A 7,826-nucleotide genomic window follows, 5' to 3' on the forward strand; every position below is an offset into this window, starting at 1 on the left:
TATTACTGTCAGCAGCACATTGACTGCTGCTGTTTAAGAGTGTGAAGATCCTCAGAGGGAGGAGGTCGGGGGGAAACAGGTGTCCATGTCCCGGAAGTGTTTTAATCCAAACCACCATCTTTTTTCTAATCTTAACTAGTTGTTTTGGTTTTTCTAAACTTCACTGTCGTCGCTGCATGACGATCACTTTCTGTCTGCTAATCTCAACTGTAACTGTGAAAGAACCATCACTTCACAGTGCTCTGTACCTGGCTAACAGTCACCTAAATGTAACTATAAAGACCGTTAACCTTAACTGTCATGTGATCGGTAGAAAACAAGGAGGATCCTCTTGTGGCCTGAATGAGAATCACAACAACAAGAACTCGTGATTTCACTTTGACTTTAAACCAATCTTTCTCCTCCAGGAGGGCACGTGGTTGTGGACTGATGGATCCAAATTCAACTACAGAATCTTCAATGGTGGGCAGCCGGACAACACCGGTGGAGTGGAGAAGTGTCTTGAGATGAACTTTGAAGGTAAATAATCAGTAAAACATATTGTCATATGTTGCAGTCTCAATTATAAAGGTTTGACATTAAATGTAATTCATTGGTTGGCAACTCTCTACAGGAAAGAACTGGAACGACTTAACTTGTAGTACCTACCAGGCTTGTTTCGTGTGCTCCATGAACCTGTGTGTGTAACTCTACCACACCATCATGATGCCTCTACAGCTCATCTATAATCTCTATCATTGATTCACTTTCAGTTTGTTCAGTAGACAGAAACAGCTCTCTGCTGACAGATGACTCTCTTTCACTTGTTTATAATCTGAAGAGTTAGGGAACAGTTCACATTTGGGTTTAAAATTAGACAGAAACTGGCTCACTGATCTGGATTTACTCATCTGATAAAATATTAACACACTAATTAGATTTATCTCTGAGAAGGAAGGTGGGGGGTTGACAGCAGGGATCGATACAACTCTTGTGTGTATGCTAAATATGAAGTTCCTTTGTGCAGACGTTAGCTTAGCTTAGCTTAAAGACTGGAAACGGTCAGAAACAGCTGGCTTAGTTTAGCATAAATACTGGAAACAGCTAGCCAAACGTAAACCTATCAGACATGAGTGGTGATGATCTTTTTATCCAAAAAGTTCAGATAGGAAATAAAAGTGTATATTTTGTCATAACTTTCTGTGATACAAGAGGAGAATGCAACCGTTCATAATAACTATTAATAATTCATATAGTCCACTGGTTTAATGAAATGGTTACTTTTTATTCTTAAAACAGATGTGGAAGTTTCCTTTACAGCAGGGGAGAGTTTTCAAAGTTCAGTAAAGTGAAACAAATAAGACAGTCTGAGACTAAAACCAAGTTGGGGTTTTTGTATTTCATTAATGATATATATATATAATATATATATATATATATATATATATATATATATATATATATATATATTTGCAAATATAGGAGCAACATGATTTCACAAAAGGCCGCAGCCCAGTGCGGAGTCAGTCCCTCAAATGAGTGAACAAGAACACCAGGCTTATATGCATCTTCAGAGTGACGCACACATGCACTTGGATTATTTTGACGCTTACAATTTTGACAGGCAATCCGATACACATGAAGACAATCAGAGAAATACAAGAGACATCTTGGAGCCATCTCACCTCCTCCTCCCTGTACGACTTTCACCCCCCAGTTACATCTTAACTGGCATGGGACAACTAGAGATAGTTTTAGGGTGACCTTGTATCTATCTGTTCAGGCTAACAGTGCTCACATAATGTTCCAGACTGGATGTCTCACAAAGTTAGAATCAAAATCTACATGTGGGAAATGAGATAAACTCTTTCAGCATTTGTGAGAGAATTAAAGTACAAATAAAACACAAAAATATAAGGAATTATGCTTAAATGTAATTTTCCCATCACAATATAATCAACTAAGCATTCAAAAATAAAAGACATATTGTCACATAAACAGTGTCTGGTCCTGTTATTGTTTACTACAAGGGACAACTAATTCATATTTACCCTGGAGGCTTGAGCTGCCAACCTTTGGGTCTAAAGACAAGAGATGATCTCAGTGAGGTATAGGCCTATACTGTCCTAATTTCACTTTTTCCAGTAAGGTTTGTTGTTTATTTTATTGCGTCAATGCCCAGTCAATGGAATTGCAAAGCAAATGCAGGATTGTAAAATATTATATATATACACAGAGCTATTACATCATCTACCATTTATCTCTCCAAATCGCAGAACACTAGATTCCAACTAGCCTATATTTCATTCATGACTGATGGAAACACCTAAATTTCCATAAACCGTTCCAAAGTGTTTTCCTGCCGCTCTCGCGCCAATGGGAGACCTGCTAACATTTAACTAGTGTAGGGGGTCTGGGGGCATGCCTCCCCTGGAGAATGTTTTGGCTGTAATAGCCCAAATTTGGGGGGCCTCAGGCACAGTCTAATGCCACAATTCTATCATATACGCTGATCTTTATCATTAGATATTTAAATGAGTTTTTCTTTTTATATTTTTGTATACATTTTTGTTATATTATTATTGCCTATATCTATTTGAGTCTATCAATCAACTGACGCAAACTGAGTAATGTGTTTCAAGTGTGGGGACGGAGGGCACTGACATGTTAAATGTGGGGGACATGATTGCGTGAATTCAGGAGGAGTGGTGTGTGAAAAGGGTGTAGAGGAGGGGGCTGAGGATGCATCCCTGTGGCGATCCTGTGTTCAGGATCAGAGTTGAGGATGTGGGGCTGCCTATCCTGACGTATTGCTCAGAAAGTCTGATATCCAGAAGCATAGTGAACTGCTCAAACCCAAGTCGCTCTGTTTTTGGATCAGTTTGTATGGGAGTATTGTGTTGATCGCTGAGCTCAAGTCAACAAACAGCATCCTTACATATGTGTTCTGATCTTCCAGGTGTGTTTGTGCTGAGTGGAGAGCTGTTGGAACTGCATTATCTGTTCATCTGTTGGTCTGATATTCAAACTGATGTTTATCAAGATCTGCAGGGGTGGCAGCCTTTATATTTATTCATTAATTTATCTTTCAAAACACTTGGCAATGATGGGGGTTTGTGAAAGACACTCAGAGATTTTCATCGTTAGTTGAAGAAAATATAAAAAAAATCTTTTTAGTGCTGCTTGTTATATTCGATTCAATGTTCAATTAGTTCAATAAAAGAAAGGAAATCATTTCCAACTTTCATTAGTTTAAAATTAAACTAGCAGTTTGTTGGATTTTAGCAGAATACTGAAAGTAAGAAACGAGAAGACTTTGATATTGTTAAGTTATATCGTTATCATGATATTCAACAACGTTATCGCATATTCATTTTTTGTCTCTTTGCTGTTGTTTTGTGTCTTTTTATGGTCGTTTTGTGTCTGAATTGCTGTTTTGTTCGTTTTTGTGGTATTTGTGTGTGTCTCTCTGTTTGGTCTCAGTCAGAGACTGGGGCTTTCACCTAATTTCAATGTATTTGGGTTAGGATATCCCATCCTCTGAGATATTTCATGCTCTGCATACCAATTTGGTGTCATTTGTGTCATGTGCAGGGTGAAACCACCTAGTCAGGGTCATATATAAAATATTACAGAAAGATGGTGGATGGGGTTACAAAATTTACGTTTCAGTGACAAATGAGACAAGAACAGGACACAAACCGCTGTTAGGAATTGGTAGGGTACAGATTAAATTATTGGCAAATTATAGAAGATGTGTTATCAATATTAATATAATTATGAATATAGTATTAATAACTTCACCAAATTGACCAATAATCAAACTGTTAATTTATCTGGTATATTCTAAATGAACAAAATGAAGGGTGAATTTGAGCAACTGACTGTGTTCAATCAGCTTGTTATTACAACAAATACGCGAAAAAATCACAGACATCTGCTATTTAAAGTATAATAGAATTTATTTAACTTCAAAATCATCAATGGCCAATTGATAATCAAAACCAATAAACCATTTTTTAAACTACAACAAAAAGCAGAAACAAACAAGCATGTGGGGAGGTGGGTCTTTGTCTCTGTGTGTATGTGTGTGTTTGTGTGTGTGTGTGTGTTTGTGTGTGTGTGTGTGTGTGTGTGTGTGTGTGTGTGTGTGTGTGTGTGTGTGTGTGTGTGTGAGTGTGTGTGTGTAGGTGCAGGATTGGAGGAGGACAAGGGGGTAGGAGTAGCGGGTTCAAGTGGTCGGCTAACCACGCAAGATTTCAAAATGGCGGTCAGGAGACCGTGTGTTTGAAGGCTCTTTGTTCTTCTTGTACAAAGGCCCAAGATGGCTATTCCAATGTTGCAAATGACGGGGAACATTGTGATTTTCTACACGTGTTACGGGCAAAGAGGGAACACACCCCGGAGTGCTATTTTTCACAGTTCAGTCAGGTCAGCAGTAGTTGGTAAATGCTTTTAGCTGCTACAGACCTCTGCTATGTCGGAAAAGGTGCTCCGCATTGGGGCTCCGCATGGTGCTCTGGTAGTTGGTGGTTCAGTTAACCCGATAAAAGGGGACTGTGAGCGGGTTATAGAGCACCACAAGCTCCCAGTCGTTTCGGCAGACATTACAAAAAGTGAACGATTGTGGCGCCAAAAGTTAAGTTTAGGCGCCAAAACGACTAGTTAGTCTTTTGTTTTCCTGGGACAGTCCTGGATTTTATGACCCATCCAACCACCCTGGACCAGAGATGGGGACTCAAGTTCAAGACTATGACTCAAGTCACACTTGAGTCGCACACCATGACTTTAGACTTGGCTCGGACTCAAGAATCGAGTCTTGTGAACAATCTTTATTTTTAGGAAACGTCTGATGAGCTGTATGTTATTCCTCTCTTCTTCGGTGGTCCTGCGATTATGAATCCCCTTTGTGCCCCTCTTCCCCTTTACACCTTTTGTAATACTGTTTGGGAGAGGTGAGTGTAATTTATTTATCTGAATTCATCCCATTTATTTCTTGCATTATTTTGTTCCTAATACAATGTTTTGTCTGTCCAAACCTATCTATCTATCAATTTTAACATCCTAATGTCACTACATGAGTATGTTGTTTTACAAGTTTGTAGAGTTAGTGTAGCTAGCTCAAATTTGGGACAGACAAAGTTAACTTCTCATTTGTATATGTGTTAATATGTTTATTTGTTAGGATTATTATTTATCAAAGAATGGACAAAATCACTGGAGTTATCTTAAAAGCTGGTTTACTTGCAAGTAGAGTCAGTTTATAGCACTCACAGCATAAGTACAGAAAATGACTGAAGGTTTTTCACAACAGTGTCTTTTTGAAGGAGTTGGGAGTCAAGATCGTTATTCGGTTCATGCAATCAGTAGATTTTCTTCTTATCTCCGGTCATGCCCCGCATCTCCTCCACATGATGCGCATGATCAATCTAAAATGATAACAGCACCACACACAAACCTATTGCAACATTAGCTGTTAATAGTCCTAGCCATCTCAGCTGCCAAAAGCTTTATAACTTACAATTTCATAGGCAACCACGACTCCACATATCAACTCAAGGTACTGAGTGAACAGAAGTCCGAAAAAGGTTTTCGAACCCCCCCCAGAACATTCCCAAGAACTCAGAGCCGGAACCATTTCAAGCTCACAGACCATGGGACTCTTGAGTACACGAGTCAGTCAGTCAGTCGCGTGAATCAGCCAGCTATGTTGTCATGAGTGGATCTGTAGAGTGAGTGAAGTCTCTCCTTGAGTCAGGGTGAAAAGCAAATCCACAACAAAAGTCATTCTTTAATTTCTGAAATAATATGCTTATAGATTATAGGTTTGGTGTATAGATGTAGCAAATCAAAATTAAGTTGATCGGATTTAAAAAAAAAAATGTCTACATTGAAAGCCTACATATTGCTTAGGCTACAATAAGTTAAGTCGAAATGCTTTCTTTCCCGCGTGACTAAATAGCTCTACTTTGTTACATGAGGTGGCAAATAGGGACTACGATTTAGCAATACTGACTCAAGTTGTTACTCGCACAACCCGGATCAGTTTAGTGAGAGACTCAGTAAAACTATTTTGACTGAGTAAAACTCAAATCCTTAAAAGGTATCGAAGTTTCTCCAGCCCGCCTATCCTCTATCTGGCACGGTCCTGTTAAATATCAAGTTCTACCTGCGCTATCATGATTAAGACCACTTTCGCATAAGTTTGACTTCTCCCGTCCCAAACCAGGCAGTGCCAAAGATTACAGATGTGAGTTTAATGTAACGCTTTCACATTGTATTATCATTATCATTGAAAGAAAGATTTTCCTGAAAAATGTATAAATGTTGTTTATGCTAGATTGCATGAGTTTATTCTGTTGCTGCCATGTATTGCTGAATGGACTTTCTGGTCAGATGGGACTCTGACACCCAGCTTCCAACTAACTAACGGCTTTAATAAAAGCAATAAAAAAATCTTTCCTTCAGACAAACTGTTTCATTTTGAACAAATTAAACATAGAATTGAAACTACAAAATGGAAACACCTTAAAACATGAGTTACAGTTATATTATGAAAGGGAGTTTTCTAACGATACTCTTCCAAATAACTCTGTAATCTCTGCATATCTTTTATATGTGTATATTAAAGTTGACACCACACCATGCACAGCTCTAGTTGTAATGTATTCTTATGCAGAGCTTACTGCTCGCTGGGGAGGAGTTATACTTGTGCGCCAGTGTCTGGCTGCTCTAGCATTCTTAAAGAGAATAGCAGGGCCGGTGTGTGTGTGTGTGTGTGTGTAGTAACAGATAAGCAGCCCATAAAGTAAACCACGCTTCTTTATTATCATATATAAAACATTAAATCTTTTTTCTTTAAAAGAACATTAAACTGATACAGTAGAACATTTATCCTCATCAATGAAAACAAATCACCAATAATCACTTATATAATTACAATTATAAATCTAAACAAAATCAACAATTACCATCAACAGTCATACCCAAAACTTTAACATGTATTTAATGGAGGACGCCCTAACAACATTTATACACCTGAATGTATTCATACATATAAATACATTCTCAGAAAGTTATTCACTCTTTTCACTACTTTTATTTTACAAAAGGGAAGTTATTGTAAAAAGAGAGAACACACATAACAGTGATATAACTAATAGGAGCAACAACAGTTCTGCTAATCAGAGCTACAAATACATAACAATACTAAGTCCAAACCAAACAGTTGTTGATCAAAATAAATCCTATTAAAGCCAGTACAATAGAACATATGAGGATTGAGAGAGAAGTTCAAATAAAGGAAGTAAATGCACATTTCAAATGTTCTCTCCACTCTCTCCCCTTTCTGTCATTTAAGAGTCTACTCTGGGCCCCTAACACCACATTACGTGGTGGTAGCACGGAATGTGTGAAAATTCTGTGTGGCCACCACGGAAAATAATGCCAAAGTAAAGTCAATGAGAAGACAATGTAGCATTAATAGGGACTACGGTAGCGAGTAGTATGAAAGCCCGAAAATCCGCTTAGGGAGGTTGGTTGGGGGGGTGGATGGGTCAAGCAACACAGGACTTTCACCCAGGAGACCGGGGTTCATGTCCCATGTGTCATGATTCCTAAACCCAACCGTAACCGTCCCGTTCTTCCTTTTCCTAAACCCAAAGTGTTGCCGCCCCACACACAACCTTTCCCTTAACTTAAGGGGCCGTGTTCATTTCGAACGGAATCTCCGGTCGGCGTCATGGAATTTTGGGCAATTCCATGAAACTGCCCCAGATTTTAAGTTATGCGGTCGTGTTCATTTCACAGAATTCTGTGAGATCAGGTTGAACAAAAACACATCTCCA

The 7,826-nt window shown here is 38.6% G+C and overlaps 1 long non-coding RNA gene across 1 annotated transcript; it reads left to right on the forward strand.

The window, feature by feature from the left end:
- The first annotated feature begins 386 nt into the window (after window positions 1-386).
- LOC120570181 lies at window positions 387-881 on the forward strand. The gene is made up of 2 exons (XR_005641011.1): window positions 387-519; window positions 614-881. It is a non-coding gene; the product is annotated as an uncharacterized LOC120570181 (long non-coding RNA).
- Window positions 882-7,826: the final 6,945 nt, after the last annotated feature.

The sequence above is a fragment of the Perca fluviatilis genome, chromosome 12, assembly GCF_010015445.1.
Source record: "Perca fluviatilis chromosome 12, GENO_Pfluv_1.0, whole genome shotgun sequence".
In the NCBI taxonomy this organism is placed as follows: domain Eukaryota; kingdom Metazoa; phylum Chordata; class Actinopteri; order Perciformes; family Percidae; genus Perca; species Perca fluviatilis.